The sequence below is a fragment of the Phoca vitulina genome, unplaced genomic scaffold (assembly GCF_004348235.1).
Source record: "Phoca vitulina isolate PV1807 unplaced genomic scaffold, GSC_HSeal_1.0 scaffold56, whole genome shotgun sequence".
Taxonomy (NCBI): domain Eukaryota; kingdom Metazoa; phylum Chordata; class Mammalia; order Carnivora; family Phocidae; genus Phoca; species Phoca vitulina.
Window position 1 is genome coordinate 1,658,063 of NW_022589759.1, and position 20,823 is coordinate 1,678,885.

Consider the following 20,823-nt stretch of genomic DNA (forward strand, 5'->3'; position numbering starts at 1 on the left):
GGATTGAGACTTAATGCAATTAATTTTCACCACTTCGTCAGGGACATTCTTAGGTGAAAATAGCCTTTTTTTAATTGCACGGCAGTAAAGAATACAAGGACCCACCTGCAGCCTAGGGCCTTGGCCTCAGCTGTGCCTGGGCAGCGGCAGCTTTTCCACATCAACCCCACACCATCAGTGCAAGTGCCAACACACAAAAAAGGCAAGTGACCTCTTAAGATCATCAGGAAAACTGCTTGCCCTCACAGGCCCCCTGGCAAGTTCTCAAGGGCATCCATGGGGTTCCTCGGACCCCACTCTGACAACTGCTGCTTTCAGGTATTACATCTCCAGAAAGAAAGCCTAAGAACCCTGTATGAGCAGAGTGAATTTCAGATAACTTCTGCCATAAAATACAAACCATAAATGCAATTACAAGAAACTTTTACTTGATTTACCAACTGCCAAAGATAAATGTAAATGCACTACAGAAGCCTGTTTACTATTACAGCAGCCATATTCCACTTCTCTCTTGTGAACCACAAACTGTTCACACTGTTCAGTACTTACTCCGACAACATGTGCTACTCCCTCAGCCAAAGATGTGGGGTACGGTAATGCGCACCTGACCGCAGACCGGAGTACCTCCGCCTTCTGTCTCAGTTACAGGAGCAATTGTCATAGGTCTCTGTGAACTCTTTCACCCAATATTAAGTGATCTTCTTACATTCATTCACACATTCTTCAAAAATAACCACTGGGCACTTCGCTCAACAGACACTACCTTCCTCCTGCCCTTAAGACACTTACACAGTGAGTACAAGTGACGACTGGGATCCACCTGGATCTACGGCTTAGCCAGAGCTCAGAACAGGCCTAGCTAGGGGAACACTGACCGAGGCAGCGACCCCGGCCGGGATGGAGATCTGGGGGAGTCGGCTGGGGACAGGGGCAGGAACAAGGGTGTCAGAGGTGCAGGTCTACCGGTCAGGACGCTTGAAAAGCCACAGCATAAAACGAGCAGAGGTCTGCTCCCAATGAAGCAAGCCTAAGGAGACCTGCCCGATGCCGTGAGGTCTTGGTGGGCGGGGGGAGATCATTAGCCATAAACGAATTTCGGGGGACATTTAAACATGGAGAGTATCTTCAGTGACACTGAATATTATTCTTTTTTTAGGTATGGTTATGTGAAAGAATGTTCTTGCTCTGGGGACATGAGTACTCAAGCATTTAGCAGTGAAATACATTGATCTCTGCAACTTTCAAAAGCAGGAAAAAAAAGTACATGTTACCAAAATTTACCAAAATGTGTAATTCTCGCAATATTTCAAACTTTTTCATTATTACTTGTGCTGATCTGTGATCAGTGATTATGATTCACTAAAAGCACAGATGATGATTAGCATTTTTTAGCAATGAAGTATTTTTTAAATAAGGTATGTGCATTGTTTTTTTAGACCTAACGCTATTGCACACTTGATCAACTACAATACAGTATAAACATTTACATGCACTGGGAGACCGAAGGCGTGTGTGCCTCGCTTTCCTCCAATACGCACTTTGTCGCAGAGGTCTGGAACCAAACCCACAGCATCTCCTAGGTGTGCCCGTACACACCCCAAATTACTAGCCCTTTGTGAATCTAGATGGAGGACACACACCTGTGAACTCCCTGCTCTCTTCTAGCAACTTTTCTCTAGATTAAAGGTAGGAGAGGTGGCACAGAACCACGGGCCCCAGAGAACCTGCTTGTGCTGAGGGGCCAAGCGGTGGCTGGAGCGCTCCCTGTCGGCGGCCACTGCCCCACATCGTGCTGGCGTGCGCTGCAGACAGTGGGGGAAACCGTGCAGGTACGCAAGAACAACGCATACTACTCTGCAACGTATCTGATAAAAGGCCTTAAATTACGGAAATGTTTAGAAAAACAAAAATAATAAAACCCTCCAATCCACTACACTGCCCCCCAGCTACCATCACATTCCTCCTGTGCCACACTGCTAAAGCATGTTCTGGAACTCTCACCCAAGCCCATCCACAAACAACCTGTCTTCCCTCTCCCTCTGAACCCCAAACAAACAATAAGGTTTCCAAACTCACTGTCAGACTGGAGCTTCTCTCCAAGGGAGCAGACAAGAGCCCTGTATCAATGACTGACTGCCTTTGGGCACCACCCCTTCCATGTCTCCCTCCCTCCCCCAGTACCTCTGCCCTTCTGCGAAAGCTCCCCCCACCCCCAGGCTTCCCCTGCAGAGCACATTCATCCATCTGGTTCCAAGAGACCCACACGCTGCAGGGCGCTAGTGAGGCCCCTTCTCAGCTCCCAGGAAACAGCACCTGGGATGCTGGATGGAAGGAAGGCATGGGCTCCCAGGGTGGCCAGCAGGCTCACAAGTCAATGATGGGAGTAATCCCCATCCCTCCCAAATCTCCATCTCCCACCTTGCCCTCTCAGCCCGTATTTCAAACATGCCATGGCCTTTGACAATAAAATCCACTCCCACTCTTCCCACGACGGCACTAACCTTCCCCCAAGAAAGCTGCTCAAGGAGATACCACCCATCTCCCAACCTCTCCCACAAAGAACCTGCAGACTTTTTTGAACTCCCTCGCTCTGTTACCCTTAAGTATCCAACCATCACCAGACCCTAGGGCTTCTTCATGCTTGCTGATTCTGACCTGACTTCCTTCCTCCTCCTCCTCCTCTCTCCCACTGCACCTGGTCTGCTGGGTGCCTCCTCATCCCTGAACTGGTCTCTCACTGAGTCCCCACCTCCAGCCCCTCTGATGTGCAGCGCCATCTCTCCGTGACACACTCTGAACTTGAGTCCACTGATCTGGCAGGATGAGGGTCCCCTTGGTCCCTCCCAAAGCCACACACGGCTGAGGTGGGAAGCCAATCCACTCTCATCCACCCTGTAGATAAGTTCCAGGGTTAACATTCTTCCAAAGAAGGCTCACCCTCTCAGAGCCCAGCTTGAGCAAATTCCATGGCCCTGCTCTTCAGACAGTGTCATGCCTAAACTCCGCCATCCAGGTTTCAAACCTTCCCCAATCTGGCTCTGCCCTGTCTCCCTCTATATGACCCCCTTTTATTCATCCACCCAACAAATGCATTCTAAGCCAAATGCAGCCCTCCACCTGCTTTTGTACAGCCCATGAACCAAATCAAAAGAATACTATTTTGTGACATGAAACTATATGAAACAGAGTCTACGAACAAAGTTTTATTGGAATGCGGCCACGCCCAGCTGTTTGCATGCTGTCTAGGACTGCTCTGGGGCTATAAGCGCTCATCCAGTAACTGAAGGTGTCCCTTTAATGTAAAAACCACTGCGGTATGCCTTGGGTGACCACTGCAGCCAAGTATCACGCTGGGCACATGGGAGCCATCCACAAATACTAGTTGAGTAAAGGAATGACCCTGTAGTTCAAATGTTCCTGTAAACACAGATAATCCTGAAACTCAGGCCTCAAGTCTTCGGCCTGACAGCTCTTTCAATCCTTCAGCTACAGGACAGTAGAAATCTTGGTTTTAATCATCTCATTAAAAAAAAAAAAAAAAAAAATTCAATACTTGGAGACTGTAGTGGAAAGTCATCCTCTCCCCTACACCTTGATGTCCTTGTACCTCTGTTTTTTCAGTTAAGATGGAAAACATTCAGAGGTGTGGAAATGCATGAGATGGCATGGGCCAATTTTTGCACCTCTAGAGAAGAAAGCTATGTTTTGAAGAGACATTTTATTGATTTTGATGATCATATACCTAAACCCAGCTATACCTCATTTTGAGAGACTGAATTAGAGACAAAATTAAACACTTTCCCCACTGACATATGTTCATATAAGAAATACTGGCCCTGGGGCACCTGGGTGGCTCAGTTGGTTAAGCGTCTGCCTTCGGCTCAGGTCATGATCTCAGGGTCCTGGGATCAAGCCCCGCATCGGGCTCCCTGCTCAGCAAGGGGTTGGCTTCTCCCTCTGCCCCTCCCCCTGCCCCTGCTCTCTCTCTCTCTCTCTTGCTCTCTCACTGTCTCAAATAAGTAAAAAAATCTGAAAGAAAAAAAGATACATTGGCCCTAAGATGATAAGAATTCATATTCACTACTGCAAACTGTTTAAAACCATCTAAAAGAATTTAAAATTCTCAATGAAGTATCGTTGAGTAACAAATACCACACAAGTAACAGCACTGTGTAGTAAGAGCATCTATCACAATTTACAATACACAGTGTGAGGGAAGTCACTTCCCTGGAGAGAACAGAGGGTGTCTGAAACCTAACGCCCATCAGCGACGGCCGCTGGGGCAGTGGTCTGCATGCCGGCCAACTCCTCATAGTGGAAACACAAAGGTCATCATGGGGTCTTGCTCTTAAAATAAATATGTACTTTACAAGTATGGCCAAGCTTTTTCTTATTAGTTTACGAATTTCAAACACCTCTAAGGTCCTGGCCAGTTCTAAAATTCCAAGATTCTGGGATGTAAGTTTACCACAAACAAAATTCTGGCTACATACAAATTTCTATCACTTAAATCAGCACCATATGAGCTTGCCAAGCCTAAGAAGATCCAGGAGCTGGAAGGGATGCTGGTAACAGTAATTGCAGGAGCTGCCATGTGCTGACCCCTAAGCCCTGTATCAGGCATTACGTCATTCAACCTTCACAACCATCGACTGGGACCCTCTGTGCCCCACTTTACAGACAGGCCCTAAACACTCCCCTTTTATGAAACATGCATCGTGAATGTTTCCTAAGGGAAATGAGACCAGAGTGCCCTGAAGACATGGGGGTAGGACGGGCAGGAAGCAGAGCATGCTCCACCGCAACCCCTCTGTGTCCTGCTAACTGAGCCTACATGTTCTCGCTCTTCCTCGCTGGTTTCTGCGCCTGCGCATCCTTCGATCTTTTTTAGCTCCCTCCAGAAACTGAAATCCTTTTATCACCCATCTGCTTCTCCTGCTTAATGCCACGTACTGCAAAGCCTGAGGAGGGTGGTCATCAGTCCAAGGATAAGGACACTACAGTGTCCTCATCTCCTTTTCCCACCTCGCAATTTCACAGAAGCCAAACAAAACAACTAGCATGTGCCAAAATGTTAAGGGAATTTGTGATCCTAAACAGGCAACAAAAAAACAAAAGAAGATTAACTCCCAACTTGAGCAGTCATTAAAATAAGTAACAATGACAGGTGGCAGATGCAGGGACAATTCTAGAGGTTGCTGATCCACACAATATGACAAGCAAGTGCAACCCCTCAGAGGCAGGGCTGACAACCAAAGAGAACTAATTAATATGATCTAGAACAGAAAACAAAGTCTAAGAAGACTTACGAAGGTGATGTCAGGGACACTGGCTGACCGTGCACAGCCCTCACACGGGCTCGGTAGTGGGCAGACACACCCCATGCCCCTATCATCGTGGGGGCCAGGGGATCTAAGTTTATGGTCTTGATACCAGATACAGCATCTTGGCACTGTCTTACTCAAGGTCATAGTTCTTGATGTGTAGTCAATAATAAGTCATGGAAAACAATACAAAGAAGAAACTGCATGTGGAACCCCAAAATTAAGGGTCTAAGACTGAAAGAAAGTCCATGCAATCAAAATGTCCATGTAAAGCATGCCTCTACATTTTAACTTTTTTAAAGCCACATTAGTCATCAAACGTCTTAATCAAACTAGTATGCTTTCCTCTTATGCTCAAGAACACCAGGAAGCCTGTGTGAAACGGGATGGGGACTTGGGCGTCCTGCCTGCAAAGGGCACGAAGGACGGAAGCCTGGTGAATGCTGAGCTGCAGGCTTCCCGAATGCTCCCATCTGCCCCCACACAGCCTGGGCATGTGGGGCTGGGGCTGCCCTTCCCCTGGAGGAGACACTGAAGAGTCTGCCCTGAGCCAAACAGCCAGAACAAGGTGCTCTGGGTCTCAGACCCCAACACTCTCCACCCCTCCCACCCCACCCCCACCCGCCCGAAACCAGGCCACGCAATGTAAGACAATCCTATTAGCGACAGGGCTGAAATGCCTCTTCGGAGAAGACAACTCCACCTGGACACAGAAACGTCTGAAGATCTGCTACCTGGAACACAGAACTCTAACCCATACTGAAGTGGGGGAAACAAACACATGGGCCGAGTACACCAGAACTCCAGGCCCACATTCGGACAGGGACAGCAAAATAGGGGCCAGGAACTGTTGGCTAGGAGCTAAGATAATTTCCAAATGAAACTTATTCTTAAATTTTAAGAAAATCTATTTGCTACACCAAAAAAATTTACTTTGATTAAAGACACAGGACATAGGGACAGCTGGGTGGCTCAGTCAGTTAAGGGTCTGCCTTCGGCTCAGGTCATAATCTCGGTGTCCTGGGATGGAGCCCCACGTCAGGGTCCCTGCTCAGTGGGGAGTCTGCTTCTCCCTCTCCCTCTGCCCCTTCCCCTGCTCTTGCTCTCACTCTCTCGCTCTCCCTCAAATAAATAAAATCTAAAAACAAAACAAAAAACACATGACATAATTTATCTGCCTCTCAGAGACGTTTTCACCTTAGCCCAATAACAACCTGACTCAAGGGCAACAATTTTCAATTCAGAAACCCAAAATATTTAGACTCTGATTAAAAAACAAACATAACAAAAAACAGAAACAAAGAACAGGTCCAGCACTGATTAGGTACGCTTGGAAAATAACTCTTACCTAGCCCAACAGTATTACGTATACTTGAGGGCAACCTTAGTAAATTTAACCTTTTTAAAAGAAAATCTAGCCAATGACACTACGTAAGGTCATATTCATTTCTGACCCACAATTCTAGCACGTTCTAATCACACTGCATTCACACTTGCAACTAATGATGGGAGTAGACTTTAAAAGAGCTAGCATTCAGCCTCTTTACTGACAGTCTTCCCATTCCTCTCTAATCAGAAGGGCAGAAGGAAATGGTTATTCAGTGATTTTTCTCAACAATAAATTCACACATTTGATTTTACTAAACGTGTAATTTGTAAGGAGTGTGGCCCTAACTTCTGATTATATGGGCCAGGGCAAATATTTTTGGGGAAAAACAGATTCATCAAAGTGTGTAAGAGTGCCTTTTTCTTTTACTATAAAGGACATCATTGGGATAATCAGTAAAATCCAAGTTAGATCTGTTGCCGAGATAATAGAGCTGTATCAATGATAAATTTCCAATTTAGTAATTATGTTGTAATTATATAAAAGAATATCCCTGTTTATAGGAAACAGCCACTTACGGATTTAAAAGTAAAGGAGCATCATATCTTAACACTGTTCAGGAAAAAAACACACACACACACATAAACAGAGTTGTAGAGAGGAGAGGAAATAAATCAAGTATAAAACAGGAACATGTGAGAATCTAGAAGTCTGTCACAATTCTTTGTACCATTCCTGCAAATTCAAAGCCTGAAAACACCCAATTCCTACGAAGAGATGTTGAGGCTTTTTCTCCACAGCAACGCGGTGAGGATGGATGGAAGCATTCTCATTTGAAGGTGACTTTGTCATCACTAGTTCTATTTCTGAAAGACTGCCACTGACCCTTCCTTTCCAAGGAGATTTCCCTAAAATGGACTCAAAAGTTTCTGCCCCCCACTCTCTGTGCCTTCAGCAGATGAATGAGATGGCTCAGTGGACTTCTTCCGGATGGTCCCAGAGTCTCCAAGTGTGCGGTTAAGAGCATGATGGTGCCTGTGAACGGCAGCACCATCTGTAAAGTGAGGACAGCACTCTGAGCAGCCCTTGGCACCAGCTCAACTATTCCTACCATCTCACTGCTCCTGAACCCACAACACTGCTTCAATTCTCCAACTTGCATTAGTATTTATGGTCTAGAGCTTGCGGATTCACAAACGATAGCCGAGGGGCCAAATCCTGCTGACTTTTGTAGACTAATTTTCCTGGAAAACAGCTACACCCATTCTGGCTTCCACCTTCCAAGGGCAGACAAGAGAGCCCAAAGCCAAAGAGAGTCCCTTATCTGGCCCTTTACAGATAAGGCTTATTGACATCTGCCCTAGAGCTCCCAAGTGTTTAGTGACATTTGTGGCATCTTTAGATCTTGAAACTGCCTCGAGGCTGAGGGGTCAAGAAACTCGGACCCATTACTGTGGAAGACTCATCTGAAGTTCCTGAAAAGACGTGCCTGCACTGTCACAGGATGGTTCAACTGCCTCCTGGTCTCCGCTGGCTCTTCTTGCCCCACCTCTCGTTAACGGGATGGAGGACTTCTGATTCGTATTACAGCGGATCCACAGAAATCCCAGAGGTAAAAGCACGCTTACTGAGTTCTTGAACGATCCCCAGGAGAACTCAAGAAGCAAGTCTAAGAGCACTTTTTACTAGCAGCCGTGCTTGAAGGGAACCCCAAGCTGTAGTACTTGCTATCATCTTACACAGGTCGCCCCTTCCGTTTCCTTTCTCTTCCCTAACATAGCATGATTGCATTTTACATCAGTTTGAATTACACAAATCTAAAATAACATATTAAACCCTCATTTTGCAAAAAATGTGAAAATTAGTTGAATGTCACAAATCTTAAAAATCCACAAAATGTTTAATTATAAAACTAGAAGGCCAAGTCCCTGCAAACAGCTGCAGCAACTTTTAGCTGGTAAACAGGACACTCAGCCTTCTTTGACCAATTCAGTCTAAAAACATGTGGGGAGTGAACTGCATGGCATCTTCGGGGAAGCCTCTGGAATACAAGGCGGCCTAATGCGGCACATTGCTCCTGAGGCCAATCCCCAGCTCCTGCCGACGAGAGTTCACAGGATGGTGTGGCGGCAGACAGGTGCATCCCGGCCATCTACCTGCCGACGGCATCACAGGGCTGCACCATGGTGACAGCAGGAACCGCAGCCTGAGTCTGTCTGTCCCTGCTCTGTGAGGCTAAGACGCCTGGGGCTCTGGCCACACCCAGGGACACACAGCGGACCTCAGCAAGGGAGAGCCGGCAGTACACATACCAAGTTTTCACTGCTAGTTTCATTCAAACCCCGATCCAGTTCAGAAAGGTTCAGCTTTAATTCAAGTTATTTCATGATTTCTACCTTGTGAAAAAAAGAAAAATCACTACAGACCACAAGCAGCATTTTTTGAAGCACAGAATATAAATCTTTATTACTAAACAGTTTGTCAGTACAGGGTTCTGCCCACAGGTGCTGAGGCCCCAGCCTGATTGGCTCAACGCAGTCCCGCTTCCCGGACAGCACTCCCACCCGCGTGGCCAGGCCTCCATCCCTACTGGGGCCTTCCGTCCAACCCACCTTCACTTTCAGGGCTCTAGGGGTGCTCAACTCTTTTAAATGCTAATACAAAGTCATCTAGTCAATTTCCACATGTACGTCCATTCCACCTACCTACTTTGTCAGCGACTGAATTAAAACATGTTCTCATCTCTGCCTTCTCTGGCCCTTTCTGTTGGATATTATTCTTCCATCTCTTCTACACCGTAATCAATCTGACCTCACGGGGTATTCACTATTCACCACCACCACCTCTCCCCCCTCCAACGGTAATGCTCCTTACAGTCATAAAGTGAATCTCACTGTCCATCCCACCAGGGAGGTAGATGCTTCGAAACATTTAATCAAATCGGACAGTTCTTGACCATGGGTAGAAATAAAAGGTGCAGAAAATTAATTCAAAATAGGAATCAATTTCATGTGATACCACAATATTTGGGGCATACTATCTGTGGCTTAAAAAGCTAATGTTCCCATAACATTTTAAATCAAGAACATCCACACGTTTCAAGCATCGGGAGGCTCCAGGGGCTGATCCCAAGCTCTGCTTCCTCTTAAAGAGAGATACTTTGGTGCACTATGAGGATGCCACACCTCACAGCTGCCCTGGGGGTAAGGAGTCAAGAACTGCCTGGGGGGGGGGGTCGGGGGGGGGGGGGGGGGGGCCCACGGGGCGGCCGGGGGGGCGGGGGGGGGGTGGGGGGGGGGGACAGCCCAGGCACAGTCCTGGACAATGAACAGAGCCAAAAGGCAAGGCAAAGATAGCATGAGATATTAGCTAAAGCTCTAATTTTAAACTGGTTTCACAGCCTACACAAGACAAAAGTGAAAGCAGCGGTCACTGCTGATTGTAATTCTTGGTGATGAGCAAAATGAGCTCTAGGTACTGGGCCCCGACAAGAAAACAAGTGTAGCTTTTTAAAAGCAAACTGCAATTATGTGATCCCACTCAATACTTGCTCTCAAATGCCCTAAAACTCCTCCTCACACCCCAGAAAAGTGAACACTTCGGAATGGTTCAGAGTACTTCCAATGAACAGTCCATTATGTGATTTTGTTTTTATGACCATCACATCCATGAAGTCAGAGAACACAATAACGATATTTATTTACCTGTTATACAGAGGACTTTTTAAAGCTTTTATCTGAGACATTCTCATTGAAAACCTTAACATGTATTTTCCTCCAAGAGCTTCTTCAAAATGAGAAAAACGTTTCTTTTTCCCAGATTTAAATAGCTGAACTGGTAAAGTTACATGCACATTTTCAAGTTAATCTTGTGGGTCATGTAATGTATTTACTTGAACAGCTGAAGTCGTCAGGATTTATACAGGGTGGACGAAGATCATTAAGGAGAGATGACGGCTATTAAGCTACACCATTCCCACAAGCTCACCCAGAACCTGTGCCTGAAGTACCCATTTGCCAATCCACAAAACAACACTGTGGTTCTTTATCGTATTTCCTTGGCGACCATCTAGCACAGGAAGTATTTCTTCAGCATCAAAGTGCATACACCAAACTTGGCAATGTTTTTAAATGCAAATTCTTTCTCTTTCAAGACCTGGATACTTTTGAGGAGCACCAGTTAAGATTTTGGTGAATGACCCTCAATTTGGGTTTTCTCATGACTGGACCATGGGTATGCATTTCTGTCTCAGTGTACCACACTGGGGTACGTGATTATCATATGTGTTATTACTGGTAATGTTAAGGTGGTATCTGTCAGGTTTTTCCACTGTGGAGTGACCATTTTTTCCCTTTGTACTTTATAAATATCTTGGGAGAGATACTTTGGGGCTATGTAAATATCACAGATTGGAGGAGACTTCAGGAGACATGACAACTAAATGCAGAGTGAGATCCTGGATTAAATCCTGAAACAGAAAAAGGGTATTAATGGAAAACTTATGAAATTCACTTAGGTCTGTAGTTTAGTTAGTAGTACTGTGCCGATGTTAATTTTCTGATTTTTATAAGCATATCTGGTTATGTAAGAAGTCAGCACTACCGGAAGTGGGTGACAGAAACAGGGAAGTTGTCTGAACTATTTCTGCAATTTTTCTGTAAATCTAAAATTACTTCAAAATGAAAAGTTTACAAAGCTGCAGATTCTGCTTCCATATGTCTGGTGGGGAGCTGAGAGTTTGCCTTCCTCTCAAACACCAAGTGATGGTGAGGTCACTGGCCCATGAACCACTTCATGTGGGCCCTGCTAGGCCCTGACAGATGCAGCTGACATATTTCACTATGCACAACTTTCAAAGGACAATCGACTAAAATGCATCAGGACTACACTTTAAGTAGTTATCACTGCTTAACTAGAGGCAATCCTTAAATCCGGCACACGAAGTGCTCCTAGTATAATGACATGGTGTGAGAAGCTGGTGTTGACAAGGCGACCTTAAGAGTCTGAAATCACAACCTTTGCTACACTTGTCTATGGTTGGCCTTCTCCAGCTGAGCTTGGCACTCCTCCAAGGCTGCGGAGCCAGAACCTCCAGCAGGAACACATAACATCCGCCCACACTGCAACGCAGAGATGGCCACGGGGACAATGATCAGGCCACCCATTCCATCAACGGAAGGCATTCATTACCAAGGCCACAGGGCGGCAGGAGAGCAGAATGACAAGAACCAGAATGACAAGAACGGGCTCTGGAATTCCTGCTCACAGTGAGTAACTGGCCACAAAGGTGATCTCTGTTCATCCCATTAAGATAATTTTTAATTGCATATAATAAACCCACAAGAAAGACACACACAGGCAAGATACTTTGCAAACTTCTGGGAGACTCAAAGGATCTAATGAGGGTAAAGGAAACCACAATGTGGAGCACACAGGAGTGGGTACAGCCAAAGGAGGGCTCTAAGCCTGTGGCAGGCCAGGACACTCAGCAGAGCATGGGCTGTGCCTGCTCACAGAAGTTGGATCCCTGCACAGGAAAGCTATACAAGAACCCTCCCTAGACCAAGTAGACTAGCCCCAAATCAAAGGAGTCTTTCTTAAGCTGTAAGACCCAGAGGAAAATTCTCTGCAATCTGGCACTCGAAGTCCCACACAGTAACAAGTTTCCAATCACTTGAGGGGAGACCCACACGTTTTCAAAACCAGCCCCACAGACTCAGCGCTCTCTGCCCATTTCCTCTTGCCTTAAACAATAATTACCAATATTTAAGGAGTATTTACCATATGAAGTATGATGCCAATATTTTTAAAAAGATGATGACAACAATGACACTAGAGGAAGTAAGAATTCAAGGAAGAAAAGAATTGAAAAAATCCTTATTGGTATCCTCAAAATCAAGAAAATAATACATTCATAATACAAGTAGCTACCATGGAAAACAAAAACAGAATAAGCTCTTGATAATTTTCAATTGTGGAAATAAAAAATTTAAAACCAGACTGGGAGATAAATTGAAGCCCTCTCCCAAAAATGAGAATAAAGTGACAGAGGAAGAGGATAAAGACAAGATTCAGTGGGTCAATACAAGATGTCCATCATCAAAATAACAGAAAGAATAAATGCAGAAGAAATTCTCAACTGATACAAGAGAATTTCCCAGAGCTTCAGGGCAAGCCCCCAGAAGCACAGAGCATCTGCAGTGGGACTCCACATCCTAGGGCACTTTGAAAATGAAAATGTCTTAACATTAAAGAGGATCCTAAAGAGTTACCCAAAAGGAATAAGACTACTTGGCAGAAATGAAATTGAAATGAAGAAGAAAGCCAAGATTAAAATACGGAATCCTGAACAAACTCGGATGTATAAAAAAGGAAAATATAAGAATACTTGTACTGGCCTAAGGAGTAATCAATCCAGATTAGAAAAAAGAGGACTAGGGAGAAGAGGGGAAGTTAGAGAGATCTGACATTATCCTTGAGAATTTAAAACAATGTGAAGAGTCAATGGGAACAGAAAATGCAAAGAAAAAGACAGGCCAATACAAACAACAGAAAAAAACAAAAAGCTGTAGAAGAGAAAAAACAGTATTAGTCATGAAGCAAACAATACTTGCTCAGTCTTCAACAATTTGAGTTAACTGAACATAATGAATTAAGGAAACAGAAAAAGTGGGATATGATACAAAGAATTAAATCATCCTATAATAACAAAGTCAACAATGTGTAAAACTAATAAAATATGACCTTACTCTTCAGGGCTATGGAGACCTCCCTGAGCAAACAACAAAAAGATGTTAAGTCTTTGAGGAGTAAGACAGGGGAGTGCTGCTCCTCAACCTAAGTTTTTCACTGATGCTTTATGGTGCAGATTACTTTGATTAAAATATTACATATATGGGGTTTTTTTTAGAACACGGACCTCAGACAGATTGGGTTCAAACCCTTGGCTCAGTGTCTTGGGCAAGCCTCTCAACCTCTGTGGGTATCGGTCAACTCATCTATAAAAGGTGACCGTCTCCACCTCACTGGGTCCCTGTGATGAGAAACACTGGAAATGATTAGCAGTCCCAGCCACAGCACAAAACCCATAAATGGCAGCCATTTTTAAAAATTAAAGCCAACTGATGTTGACAGAATCCAACATCATAAGCACATATTGTTTAACTGCAAAACAAAGGGAAAATGAAGCCAAACATAGGAAACCAATCTTGTGGGCTATTTTGGTGTTTTTCTACCCCTAGATATTTGTGGCCAGAGTGGCCCTAAAAGCTTAACACTGAAGGGTCGGACCATCTACTTCCTGACTGCCTGTTTCCCTCACTTACGGAGGACCACTCGACTACCCCCAAGTTATTTTTCTGTCTCCCCAACTTCAGTTCCAAGTGCACCCTCAGAAAGGGCAGGCTCCTCCCATCAACGCCTTCCCTTAGCGCTAGTGTTACCAACGCCACCAGGCCTTGGGGTGCGCTCGGGGGCAGAACAGGTAGGTCCAAAGAGAGAGCAATTAGCTGTTGCACTTGAACAGACCCTAAGCTGGGCCATGCCCGGACGGGCCAGGCACGGTCTCGATCCTTGGACGCCCACACGTGGGAGCAGCTTTTCAGGGAGCATTCAGGTCTTCAGGGAACACTCCGCCTCCATTAAGGCAGCATCTCCAGTGCGCTCACACGGTGGAGGTGAAACGGGCATCCACTTGGGGGGGGCCGAGGGGGTGCTCAAAGCAGAACCCTGAGGCCGCACTTAAGAAGGCCTAAACCAAAGAGGTGGGGGGACAAGACCGCGAACTCTCCCTCGCGGCCCGGGACTCTCCCTAAGACCGCACCGACCCCCTCCTTTCCTCCGTGAGCCCTCGGCCAAGTCGGGGTGTGCACTCTTGCCTGCAGGTGCCCCAGGGCACACGCCGGAGCGGAGGTCTGCCTGACAGCGACCCCCGGCGCGGGCCTTGCTCGCAGTGTCGTCTCCCCGTGTTCCCGACAAGTGACAGGGGCGGCCCGCCACCGCGCGCAGCCGCGGGCGCCCGGCCCGTCCCCCCCGCCTGTCCCACCGGCGCGGCGCGCGGCCCCTCGGGGGGAGCGAAGCTGGCGCGCGGCCCGCCACCCGGGGGGCCGCCGGGGGGCGGGGGGGGGACGGGCCGCGGGGAGAAGGCGGGGAGGCTGACGGGGCGGCGGGCCCGGGGCGGAGGAGCCGCAGGAAGCGGGAAGGGGGGCCCGGGGAGCTGAGCGCGCCGCCCGGGCCGAGGGCGGCGCGCAGGGCGCCGAGGGGCGTCAGGGCCGAGAGCGGCGGGCCGTTGGCCGGCCGCGCAGGGCGTCCCGGGCGGGGGCGGCGGGCGCGGGCGCGGCGGCCGGAGGAGGGCGCAGGGAGGAGGGAGGAGGGGAGATCTCGCTCTCGCTCTCGCTCTCGCCCCGCGGGAAGGGGGAGGTGGAGACGCGACCGGCTGCGGGAGCTGCAATTACCGTGTGGGCTGCGGAATTCTCGTGGTGTTTGTCGGGGAGATGCGATAATGGCGTCCGTCCTCGCGAGAGAAGCCGCCGCTCTGCGCAGGCGCCGCGAGTCCCTCCCCGCGGCCCGCCGCCCTGCATCGTCTGCGCAGGCTCCCCAAGTGGGGCGCGCCAGGCGCGGGGACGGAGCGAGGGGGCGGGGCCTGCCGCTCCAGGCCTCCCGCGCGCGCCTTCGCCCGCGCCGGCGAGCGCCGAGCATGCGCACGCGTCTTCCTGCAGCGCCGCCGTTGGGGCCTCTCAGGATCCTTATTTCCCCGGCGTGAGCTCCGTCTCCTCGTTAGCCCAGTGAGAAGTCGCGTCGGTGGACCGTGAGAGGAAGGCACATTTCTTCCGAGGCTGAATGAATAGGAATTAGCTCCCCGCGACGACTACATATCCCGGAGGGCCCTGCGCGAGCTGCGAGCGGTGCTTTCCGGGAATCGTAGTCCTTGCGTGTGCTCCAGGCCTGCCGGTACTTGTAGTCTCTCCGTACTCTGGTCTCCCGTAGGCGCCCGCGCCCGCAGCTGCTGGGACTTGTAGTTGGGAGGCAGGGGCCGCCGCTGGGGCTCCAGAGGGGTTCCCCCCGAGTAGTAGCTGGTGCTCGGGTCCCCGGCGTCTGTCCACACTTCCCAGCGCTCACGCGTGGGAACAAATGTGTATTAGTGGTGTGGCGTGTTCCATGTGGAACGAATGTGGTACGGGCATACGTAACGTGTAGGCTGTGTTCTGCACCAACATACAGTATGGATGTGTTACACGCATGTGGCGTAGGTGCGTGTTTGTTGGTACTCGTAGGAAGAAAATCAGCGGCTGTGGACAGTTCCCGGAAATGTTACTCCTGTTTACTGGTATCGCTGTTGTTCTTCACGTAATTCCCCAGCTTTTTAGTTTTCTTCTTTATACTAGCCTCTGTTTTTCTGAATTGTTTACAACGAGCAAGAATTCCTTCGATCATCCAAAAACAAGACTATGGAGCTATTTTCATTTGGAAAAGAAAATGCTTTACTGTTTGTGTAAGTTTCCTGCCCACTTCCCTTTTTGCCAATGATAAAAACCTGATTCAGGGCAGTAAGGAGCTGTGTGACCTTGGGCAACCTTGCTAGTTAGAGTTTCTTTCAGAATTAACACTTGGGGGATCCACTGAGGCAGGTCATTCATTGGGTTTGCAGGAAGGGTGTCTTAAAGAAAAGATAATTCGCATTGAAATGAGAATTGTCCTGCGTAGAGATGAGGGAAAATTGCTCAACAAGGTCACACTGCTAGAAAAAGACAAAAGCGGGGTTTGGAATCCAAAACACTCTGGTTTAGAGTCTGCTCATAGTGGGGAAAGGGGCGTCAGAGGCTAACCACACAAATCCTGAGAGCTGAGTAGGGGCAAAACAGTTTCAGAGAGCCATGTCTTCTATTCCCACCTCTGCCTCAACCATAGCCAATCTAAACACTTAACTAAGAATTCTTACCGTGGACACCTGAATATCTGAGTACAAAGCAGATAAATGTAGACTGATATTTTTCATATTATTTCAAAATACCGCAAAGTCCTTGTTTGCAGCTCCGTTGCCGGTGTGGGTTGCTGGCTCCTTTCTGGCCAGGACTTGCACACTGCTGGGCTCCAAGCCGCTGCTAAGTCATCATCAGAAATTAAGCCAATCAAAATTATAATTGTGCTTATGCCAGAGTCATGGATTTCTCTTTTTTGTTTTTGATGATTCAGATTTATTTATTTTTTATTTTGCTGCCCAGGAAGTCCAAATAGAGGAAAGTGTTACTCAGTATCGATATCTAGCTGATGAACCATGGTTTTAAAAATAATTAAATAGCTGGAAATTGGCAAAGACAACTGTCTACCAATGAAGGGTTGCTTCTTCATTGCAGAGGGCCATCCTCCTTGCCAGTCAATTCATACAAGAATCCAGTCCAGGGGAGTCTGGGTGGCTCAGTCAGTTAAGCATCTGACTCTTGAGTTCAGCTCAGATCATGATCTCAGGGCATGCAATTGAGTCCCACATCAGGCTTCATGGAGGGAGTGGAGCCTGCTTAGGATTCTTCCTCTCCCACTCCCTCTGCCCCTTCTCTCTCTTTCTCTCTCTCTGTCTGTCTCTCTCTCTCAAAATAATAATAATAATAATAATAATAATAATCCAGTTCAGGTTCTGGAGTTAATGAGGCTAGTGCCATGTTAGGCTTTATGAGAAGAGAGGGAGGTGCACTCTGGCCTGAATGGCACCAGAAATGGGGGACCCCTTCCATGTGTGTGCACTGGGCATTTGCAAAGATCTCAAAGGCCCCTTCTTCAAAACTGTGTGTTGCCCACTTCAAGCAAATCCTGGAATTCTGCAGAAAGGTCCTGTTCCTGAAGATGTCCCTAGGATAGAGAGAAGTCAGTTATTCATGAAATTCCCAGTTGCCCAAGAAAAGCTTAGAAAACAGTACTGTTGTCTACAAGAGCAGGGACATTGAGTTGGCCTGACCCGGGCTTGGAATCCAAGCTCTCCTGTGGCAAACTACACTGGTGAGGCCTTGTGAGCCTCGACCGTCTCCTCTGGAAACTGGCATTTCAAACTCACAGCTCATGGGGATATTGGGAGGATTCAATGAAGTAGACTTTGTAAAGGGTTTAGCAGAAGGTCTGACTCAAGAAATAATCATATTACCATGTGTTATGTTGCCATGCCTTGAGCTAGGCACATATTATAATCCCTGGTCTTGGTGAAGAACATGAAGTTCAGAAAGGTTACGCAACACATCCAGGGTCACACAGCCAAAGCAGTGCTAGAGCCTTGAAGAGAAATGTTGTGAGGTATGGCGGGAAAGGTAGTTAGGATGTGGGCCGTGCAGGTTCTTGTTGGCCAAGGGACGAGTTTTGTTTTGATCCTAAAATAATGGAAAACCTTTATAAGGTTTGTGACAAGGGTAGATATGATCAAATTTGCATTTTCAAAAGTCACTCTAGCTAGAATGTTGAAAAATGAATTGGGGGTGGGGAGGAAGGTTCCTAGGTGGATTTGGGGAGAGCACTTGAGGAGGCTGTGGCAGGGTCCTGGCAAGAGATGATAAAGGCCTGAACTAGGGTGGGCACAGTGGAGACTGAGATGCAGAGAAGTGGAGAGTATCAAGAGATATCATGGGATAAAATCAACAGGACTTGACCATAAACCCGATACTGGGGGCAGAGGTAAGGGAGAGGGGCATCTGGGATGCCACCTGGGCCTGCAAATATGGAAAACCAGATGGAAGTACCATTCCCTGAAATGGGGAACTCTAGGCACTACCAGCCCCTGGCCACCACCCATGACTTTGGAGACTACCCTGAACAGTGCTCTTTGTAATTGTCCACCTAAGGGAGACATTCTGTAATTCCTCTCCTACTCCAGGACACACAAAAGCACCTGCTGGCAAGAGATCAAGTTTGGGGATGAACTGCAGTCCTGGGAAATAGAGCCCATAGGATAATTCAGGGGAAATGGAAAGAAGTAGCCCTCAGCTTCCACTGTAGCCTCATCTCCCACGGGCATGGATCCCACCACAGCCACACGTTCTGGTCCATCAAGAGATCTGAGGACCAGGGAGTCTGTCAGCAATGTAGTAGAATGGGAGGTTTCCCATCCCATCCCCCCTCAGCAACAATAATTTAAGAGCCATCTATGGCTGAAGCCCTCCTGGAGCAGCCCTGAGACCCAGCTCTAGCCACTTGTAACTGGTACAGGAACAGTCCCACCCACCCAGGAACACAGAGGGAAACGTACCCACCCATAATGTGATACACTACATTGATAAGATGAAAACCATATGATCATCTCAATAGAGGCAGAAAAATCATTTGACAAAATTCAACATCCTTTTTGATAAAAACTCTCAACATAATAAAGGCCATGTATGACAAGCTCACAGCTGACATCACACTCCATGGTGACAGGTTGAAAGCTTTAACTCTGAGACCAAAAACAAGACAAGGGTGCCCATTCCACAGAGTCCCGGAAGTCCTAGCCAGGGAAATTAGGCAAGAAAATGAAGCAAAAGTCCTCCAAATCAGAAATCAGAAAGGAAGAAGTAAATTGTCTCAGTTTGCAAATAACATGATCTTACACATAGAAAACCCTGAAGACTCCACCAAAAAAACTGTCAGAACTTACAAACAACATGTAAAAATCTATATGCTAACAAAGAATGATCTGACAAAGAAATGAAGAAAACAATCCCATTTACAATAGCATCAAAATAATAAAATAGTTAAGAATAAGTTTAACCGGGCGCCTGGGTGGCTCAGTCGTTAAGCGTCTGCCTTTGGTTCAGGTCATGGTCCCAGGGTCCTGGGATCGAGCCCCGCATCCGGCTCCCTGCTCAGCGGGAAGCCTGCTTCTCCCTCTCCCACTCCCCCTGCTTGTGTTCCTGCTCTCACTATCTCTGTCAAATAAATAAAATCTCAAAAAAAAAAAAAAAAAAAGAATAAGTTTAACCAAGGAGGTGAAAGATCTGTACACTGAAAACTGTAAGACATTGATGAAAGAAACTACAGAAGACGCACACAAAAAAATGGAAAGATATCCCATGTTTATGGGTCAGAAGAATTAATATTGTTAAAATGTCCATACTGCCCAAAACAATCTACAGATTCCATGCAATCTTTAACAAAATTCCAATGATATTTTCCACAAAAATAGAAGAAACAATTCTAAAATTTGTATGGAACCTCAAAAGACCCCAAGTAGATGGAACAATCCTAAGAGAAAAGAGCAAAACTGGAGGCATCACACTTTCTGATTTCAAACTACTGTCTATCACAAAGCTATCGTAACCAAAACAGTATGTTACTGGCATAAAAACAGACAGATAGATCAATGGAACAGAATAGAGAGCCCAGAAGTAAACCCATGCACATTCGGTCAACTAATCTTGAATGAGAACATCAAGAAAACACAATGAAGAAAGAACAGTCTCTTCAATAAATGGTGTTGGGGAAAATGAACATTCGCATGCAAAAGAATGAAATTTGACACCCATTTTACACCATACATAAAATCAACTCGAAATGAATTAAAAACTTAAATGTAAGACCTGAAACCATAAAACTCCTAGAAGAAACCATAGGAAAAAAGCTCCTTGATATGGATCTTGGTGTTGATTTTTTGGATACGACACCAAAATCACAGGCAAAACAAAATGACCAGACAAATGTGGGACTACAACCAACTAAAAAGGTTCTGTATGGCACACTGAAAAGACATCCTAAAGAATGGGAGAAAATATTTACAAACCATACATCTGATAAGAAGTTAATATTCAAAATATATAAGGAATTCATACAACTCAAAGCAAAAAAAGAGAGAGAGAGAGAGGTTTCAAAATGGGCAGAGGACCTGAGTAGACATTTTTCCAAAGAAGACATACAGGTGCGTGATACATCACTGGTCATCAGGAAAATGCAAATCGAACCCACAAGGAGGTATCACATCCCACCTCTTTAAATGGCTGTTATCAAAAGCACAATTGATAACCAGTGTCAGTGAGGATGGAAGAAAAGGAAGCCTCATGCATTGTTGGTGGGAATGCAAACTGGTACAGTCATTATGGAAAATAGTATGGAAGGGTCCTCGAAAAATTAAGACAGAACCACTATCTGACCTAGCAGCCACTTCTGGGTAAATATCCAAAGGAAATGAAAACAGATGTCTGAACGCTGCAGCATTCTTCTCAA

The 20,823-nt window shown here is 46.6% G+C and overlaps 1 protein-coding gene across 7 annotated transcripts in view; it reads right to left on the bottom strand.

Annotated features, from left to right (window-relative positions):
• Nucleotides 1-15,178, bottom strand: part of BANP (BTG3 associated nuclear protein) — a 110,400-nt gene extending 95,222 nt beyond the window's left edge. For 6 of the 7 annotated variants that reach the window (XM_032389788.1, XM_032389787.1, XM_032389785.1 and 3 more), the window contains exon 1: nucleotides 15,105-15,172. The gene's annotated coding sequence lies outside the window, so the exon portion shown is untranslated. Of the gene's footprint in view, nucleotides 1-15,104 lie in introns of all 7 variants that reach the window. The other variant, XM_032389784.1, reaches the window with a different exon arrangement.
• Between the last annotated feature and the right edge of the window lie 5,645 nt (nucleotides 15,179-20,823).